This window comes from Petaurus breviceps, unplaced genomic scaffold, assembly GCF_028583685.1.
Source record: "Petaurus breviceps papuanus isolate PSGF00001 unplaced genomic scaffold, PetGlider_PUasm1.0 139, whole genome shotgun sequence".
NCBI lineage: Eukaryota > Metazoa > Chordata > Mammalia > Diprotodontia > Petauridae > Petaurus > Petaurus breviceps.
This window is the reverse complement of record NW_027185697.1, coordinates 11,426,656-11,434,057: the sequence shown is the minus strand read 5'-3', so window position 1 is coordinate 11,434,057 and position 7,402 is coordinate 11,426,656.

Genomic DNA, 7,402 nt, shown 5'->3' with positions numbered 1-7,402 from the left:
ACAGCCTAGTGAGTTGGGCAAAATCCCCCAAAAGACATGTAAGGGAGGGCACACCAGCACTGAGAAAGCAAAACAGATGCAGGATTGGGGATGAATGAAAGCGGGCAAGAGCTCAGGTGTGCACTGCTTCAAACCTGCCTGTTCAAGTCTGGTCCCAGAGAACAGGCTCTTGTCTATGTGTGTGGAGGACAGAGGAGAAGCATCTTGTGGTGGTGGATTCCTATCCAGTGTCTACACGTAAGTATTGGGAAAGATGGGCAGTGTATAAGCCAGCAGACCAAGGAGAAGAGCTAGCATGAATGAAAACACCCCAAACTGGGCCCCCAATAGGCCTAGGCAGCTTTTGCCTGAGCTGTAATCCCACCAGCCCTGAAATGTTCCTTACCCATTATTTACACACAGAAGTGTGGGCCCAAGAAAAAAAGGGAGACAAATTGTGGCCAGATTATGGAGGTGCTTGGATGGCCAGCTCAGGGGGTTAGGTTTCATTCTGTGGTAAATGGGCACCAAGGGAGATCCTCAAACAGAGACATGATGTGATGGATATAATGCTTTGGAAATGTACCGTCAACCAAGTCAATAAACATTTATTAGGCTCCTACTGTATGCCAGACACTATGAGATACATAGGCATAGGCACTGCAGACACAAAGAAAGGCAAACCCAGACCCTCCCCTCAGGGAGCTCACAGTCTAATGGGGGAGGCAGCTTATAAGCCCTCATGTACACACAAGTCATGAATACATAAATTGGAGATAAATTTTAGGCCAGTGGTAGAGGGCATACTTTTTTCTTGAGGAGCTCTTTCAGGCAACTTGATCTCAATGACTTCTACTAATTGAAGGGACCTATAAATAATAATATTGCACTTAAAAGTTTGCAAAATACTTTTTACATACATGACCTTCTTTGGGCCTCATAACAGCCTATGAGATAGCATTAAGACCCCCATTTTGCAGATGAGGAAACTGAGGGTCAGAGAGGTTATGATTTACCCATGATTACATAGCTAGTAAGTGTCAGAGGTGAGATCTGAACCTAGTTCCTCCTGACTTCAAGTCTAGAGTTTATGCCATTTTGCTGTTCCCTCTATGAGGGAAGATCATGCTATAGCTCATACCCATCAAACTGGCAACAAATAATTAAAAGTGATAAAATTTACCGCTGGTTACCTTGTCACAAAACAGGTATATTCTATTCATACATTACTGGTGGAATTGCAAGCTTGTAGAATTTTTTTTTAACACCAATCTGGCAATATGAAGTACAATTTACAAAAATAATCATACCCATTAGCCCAATAATACCATTATTGAGAATAGCCCAAGAGAGTGTTAAAAATAAAAAAAAAACCCACCCTAAATCCATTCAAAGCTTTTCATAACACCACTATTTCTTATTACTCCAGTCTGGAAACAACCCTAATGTTTAACAACAGGGAATGGTTAAACATTAATGGGGTAGCAAGCAGGAGATACTGTTCCAGGGAGGGGCTTTCATATAAAGACTTGTGGTGTATTCGTTTGGAGGGTTATGCTTGTCCTTTGTACCAGGTTTGAAGAAGCAGTGCCCCACATGTAGCATGACCACCCTTTCGGGAGGTTGGTCCTTCTCAGGGTTGGCTCTCCCTTGCCTGACCACTGTTAGGTCTGGGGCATAGATATCTTCATTAACCTCTCTCCTCCCTCAGAGATTCTCCTGCTCAAGGAAATCTGTGCCAGCCTAGGAGTATGATATTAGTATGCCCTAGCCCACTTTTTGGTGGGAATTCCAAATGGGATCGGTATCTGCTCTTCCTTCTTCTCTCCTATCAGCCACAGTCAAATGGAGATGGGGTGTCTCGTTACTCTATAGGGATTAAAAACCTCTTCCCAAATCTTAACTTGTCACCATCATTAATCAAATCAGACAAGGATTTGGTAGCTTTCAGATGTCCTTTCATATAAAAGAGAAAATACTCTAACAAGGAATAGTTGCAATGGTAAATATTAGGTAAGCATTAACAAAAGAAACACGGAAAGTTAAGGAGAGAAACTGCCTAGAGTGTTAGAATGTAACACAACCCTCCCGGGCAACACTTGGATCACTTTGGACCTTGTATCCCTAGCTCTCAAAACAGTGCCTGGTACCTAACAAAGGCTTTAGATCAGATGGATGCTAGAAAAAGTCCCTTGTGGCCAAGTGCAGCCAGTGCTGCCAGGCCATATGGGACCTCAAGGCTGCAGGTTCCCCACTCTTGCGGTAGATGTTTGATAGGTTGATTGACTGATGGGGCAGGAGCAATGGCTTCTTTCCATACTCTCCTCTCCCACAGGGGAGAGGGGCCAGGAAGTATCTTAAAATATTGAAGATGACTGAAGACAAAGTGTCCCATTGTATGACTTTGAACGTACTTTCTCAGGGCCAGGCTGGTTGTATCCAGGCTGTCAGGGTTCTCAGGTATGCTGATGGGACTGAAGCTCTTTCTTCTCTTTGTTATGAGCTACAGTCTCTCCTGTCTGTGTGTCTCCTATTTTTAGCTGGTCAGTAACTAGTACCCCCATTCCTATTTAACCTCTTAACATTGGGTAGCTTTTCCAAAGGGATAGGGCCTTCAAACATGGAGCAAGAATAACTGTACAAACATTTCTCTCAACACTTTAGGGGCTTAATCCTTGCCTATGCCACCTTGGGCATCTAGGTGGCACAGTGCCAGGACTGGAGTCAGAAAGATCTGAGTTCAAATCTGATCTCAAACACTTAATAGCTGTGTGACCCTAGGCAAGTTACTTAACCCCATTTACCTCAGTTTCCTCATCTGTAAAATAAACTGGAAAAGGAAATGGCAAGCCACTTCAGTATCTTTGCCAAGAAAACCCCGAATGGAGGTCATGGGGAGTTGAACATGACTGAAATGACTGAATACCAACACCACCTTGGTCTGGAGTGGAGGAATTTTAGGCTCATTACTTAGCTTAATTCCTATATAGCACAGGAAGGAAGGAAACAAACATTCCTTAAGAGCCTACTACTTACCAGGAACTGTGTTTAGTTCTTTACAAATATTATCTAATTAGATCCTCAGGGCAACCTCGGGAGATAAATGCTATTATTGCTGCCATTTTACAGTTGGGGAAACTGAGGCAGACAGAGGTTAAGGTGACTCATTCAGGGTTACACAGTGAGTATCTGAGGCCCTATTTCACGTCTTCCTGACACTAGTACTTTATCAACTGTGTTACTCGACTGTATCTTAACCTGACCAATTTCGTGTTCAAAGTTGGCACAGCTGTTGGCTTTGCTGGGCTGGAGTCCCAGACTTATGTTTCTCAGGGTGGCAATGCTAGGCTGGCCTTAGCACTCAGCCTCGATTCCAGAAGACCTGGATGCCCATGACTAGAGCTCCTAGACCAGAATGGAAACTCCACTCCCAGCACACAGAACAGAAAGGAGCAAACAAGAAGGCCAAGGAACTTGGGGTTCATATGCCAAAAAGGAGGAGGGTAGAAGGCCCCATGGCCCTTCTTCATATAGCATCGTTCTCTGATAAGAAGACAATTGTGAAAGTGTCAGTTGTTTCTTTGGACATAATTGCTGCAAAGCCCCAGTTGATTTAGGCCCTTTTTGATGAGTCAACAGTTCCAGCTGGGCAACCAATGGGAAAAGGCTTTTCCCCAAACTGTTATGGACCAACCAGAACCATCCATTCATGTTGCAGTCCTCAGGATTCTCCTGAAAGCAGCTGCAGTGCCCTCCTCATGTCCTCCGCATATATGACGCTATCTTAGCCAACTGATGGGGTCTGTACATGCACCAGACCCCCATCTTATCAGCTTTGAGTTACCCAGCCCCCAACAGACAGACAGAATGGAGAGAAAGCAAAGCTTTGTCTGTTTTCTCTGTAAGCTCACCAGATGGCTTTTTCTTGACTAGAGGAAAGAATCAGTTGGTACTCGGGGATGGAGCCCAAGCCTTGACCCTGCCCGTTACATGGTGTGTTCAAGCAAGACACATGATCTTCTGACTTCTCTTCCCTAGAAGTCTCCCAAACCAGTCCCAGACAACCAAGGTCAAAGACATGTCCAAATTGGTGGACCCTGGGATACTGTCTGCTTGAGTCTCTCATCTCAATAGCAATGCTCCCTATTCAGGAAGCAACAGTATTCTAATGCAACAAACACAGGGAATATCAAGAAATCTGGAAAGACCTTTCTGAAAGAATTCAAAGCAAAAGAAGTCATGACCAGAGGACACAGGGCATGCCTTGATGACAAGAGTGGAAAGACCAATGGGGAGGAACAAAGAATCCTGATGGAGATAGGGACAGAGTGAATGCAAAGTTCTTATGCTATTTTATGTATCAGGTTTGAATCTCATGGAACATGCAGGTAATTTAATCCTCTAGGCAATTGTGGGGACAGGAATGGCCCAGTACTGAAAGACTGAACTGAGTGGGGCCATGTTGTAATATGGCAAGGGAAGACAAGGTCACTTAGAAAGGAGAGAGTTTCTGGCTTACTCTCCTTCCTGCCCCCCCTCCCCCAATGTGGCAAGTAGCTCTTCCTCACTACATTTCAGTGAGGACACATGGAAGGGGTGGTGTCCTTTCTGTCACCCCAGTAGTATAGGGGCTGCACCAGAAAAGGCAGCTGGAGTTGAGTCTCAGGTAGGTAAGCTTGAGCCCAGGACCCTGACTGCCTCTTCTGCTGCATGTTTCAGCCTGTAGCTGGTGAAACAATGATTCTAAGATGGCAATCCCCAGCCTTGGATTCAGTCTCCTGAGTAAGAGAGGTTTGGAGATCCTGGGTCCCCTGATGAGGATTAACTAGTGGAAGGGGGAAGTTTCTTCATGGAAGAGGATGACCATGGAGTCCACTCTTGGTTGGACTTCCCAGAAGACTTCCAACCAAATGGAAGGAAGTTTTTGAGTAGTGGGAAGCAAGTGAAATATAAAACACTTTTTCAGCAGGTCCATATACTTATTAGTCTTCTGAAAGTGTAAGTATCAACCTCCTGGAAAAGAATGAGTAGTTACAAATGACTTCATCTTATTTTGAGTCTGTTAATATACACTCATGTACCTGTGTGTTTAGCATTTGCTTTGTGTTTTGTTGTTTGGTCATTTTTCAGTGTGTCTGTCTCTTTGCAGCCTCATTTAGGATTTTCTTGGCAAAGCTACTGGGGTAGTTTGCAATTTTCTTTTCCAGTTGTTTTACAGATGAGGAAACTGAGGCAGAGTTAAGTGACTTGCCCAGGGTCACACACCTAGTAAGCATCGAAGTCAGATAGATTTGAATTCACAAAGATGAGTTGTCTTGACTCCAGGTCCAGAGTTCTATCTACTGTGTCACTTAGATGACCCTTTCTTTTGTGTAGAGGAAATAAATAGCTGTGCCACACCTGATGTATAGTATAGATTGTGTTCTGCTCCCCTCTTTTTGTGGACACCCCAAATGTGAGCCAAACCTAGGCTTGAAGTGATTTTCCCTGAAATGCTGGGGGAAGGATGTAAAGAACCAGAATCATGTTGATAAAGATTTATTATGAGCTTTCTATGTGCCAGGCAATGTGCTAAGTTATGGGGACATAGACAAAGACAAGAACATCCCTGCCCTCAGGGAAGGAGAGGACACAAATAAGTAGGAAAGCACAAGATGTACAGAGGATGGGGAAGGGTGCGTGCCTCTTCCTTTAGTTGGCAAGGCTCCCCTAGGACCAGGCGTCCTACATGCAGGGGTCTGGAGCCGTGAGTGGTGGACAGCGAGCTCAGCATTTTATCGCTACTATGCATTGCAATGGATTCCTTTACAAGTGAATTTATTCAACAAATATTTGGTAGGTTCCTATATGTTCAAAGCACCAGGTCACAAAGGCAAAAACACAAACAGTCTCTGCCCTCAAAGGGCTTTTATTCCTTATATGTAAATCTGTTGATATGCACACACATCATTGCAGAGAATATGCAAATAATATGGGGGGGGGGCAGCGCTCAGGAAATACCTTGGGTGGGAGCTGGCACCTGAGTTGGGCTTTTAAGGAAGTGCTAGGGAATCAAGGAGGTAGAGGTGAGGCTGAAATTGGTTCCAGATATAGAGGAATCACTTCCAAGGCTGTAGAAGTGATTGCTGCATGTGACTGGAATGCAGTATTTATGAAGGGGGAGCAAAGAAGGCTAAGCTTAGAAAGTTAGATTGGAACTGCTCTGTATTTGGTCTTAATTCAGGCTGAGGAGCTTGTATTTTATCATAGAGGCAATGGAGAGCCACAGGAGGCATGTGAATAAGGGAGTAATGCAATCAGATCTGCATTAGAAGTTTTTTGACAACTGTATTGTGTGTAAGTGAAGAGAGAGGGTGTATGCTGCTCTTCCTGGGTTAGTTCCAGCTTGGGTGTGCCTCAGTGGTGCATGCCTGCTATTGGGGAGACTCAGGCAGCTGGATCACTTTTGTTGTGATCACCACAGTTGCAGTGGGCTCAAGCCAACTGCTGTCCAACTGAAGTCTGGAACCAGTAGGATGAGCCTCTGGAAACAGAGGGTCACTGGGCAGCCTAAGGAAGGGCAGAAACAGAGCAGAGGAGAGCTGAAAGCAGAGCAGAGAGATGAAAACTTCGGTGCTCCTTAGTAGTAGCATAGGGTCCATGAGTGGTCACTGAACTTTCAGCCTGGGTGAGATATGGAGACTCAGAGAGGGAAAGAAAGAAATGGAGGGAGGGAGGGAGGGAAGAGAGAAGGAAGGAAGGGAAGGGAGGGAAAAGGAAGAAAGAAAAAGAGTAAAGAGAGGGAAAGAAGAAAAAGGAAGGAAGAGAGGGAAGGAAGAAAGGAAGAAAAAGAGAGGAAAAATATGAAGTAAGGAAGAAGGGAGAAGAGGAAAGAAGAAAGAAAAGAAAGAAAAAGAAAAAGGTTAATACCGAAAGACAAATGGTCTGGAGCAGTCATTGGAGGAGATGATGTGGACAGCAGACCTACTAATATGGAGGACTAATAGTGATAAGGGGTTGGTAGAGGATCAGGGAGAAATGGCGACTTTGAAAGGGAAGAATCATCTTAAGTTTTGTGGCCGGAGCTTGTGAAAGATGTGACGAGGCTTCTCTCGAGACAAAATGACAGCTAGTAACTCGGGTAGGTTGGGCCCAAGTAGACAAAGATACTGCTTAGGGCAGGTAGTAGACTCCATGTTCGGTTTTGGCGTCTTTCTGGAACAGATATCTGGGGTTTCTAAACCTGCCAATTCTATACATCAGAACTTTGATTGCATCAAAGTCAACTGCGAGTCATGTCATCATTTCCCTGATGCCATGGTCCTCTTCAAAAATGAAGGGCAAACACAACCTGTGAGTAGACCTAGCTGCCTGAATGGGGACCCAGCTAGGTGCGTGACTCAGCTTGTCCTCTCCCTCTCCCTCTCCTTCTTCTCTACAAAGG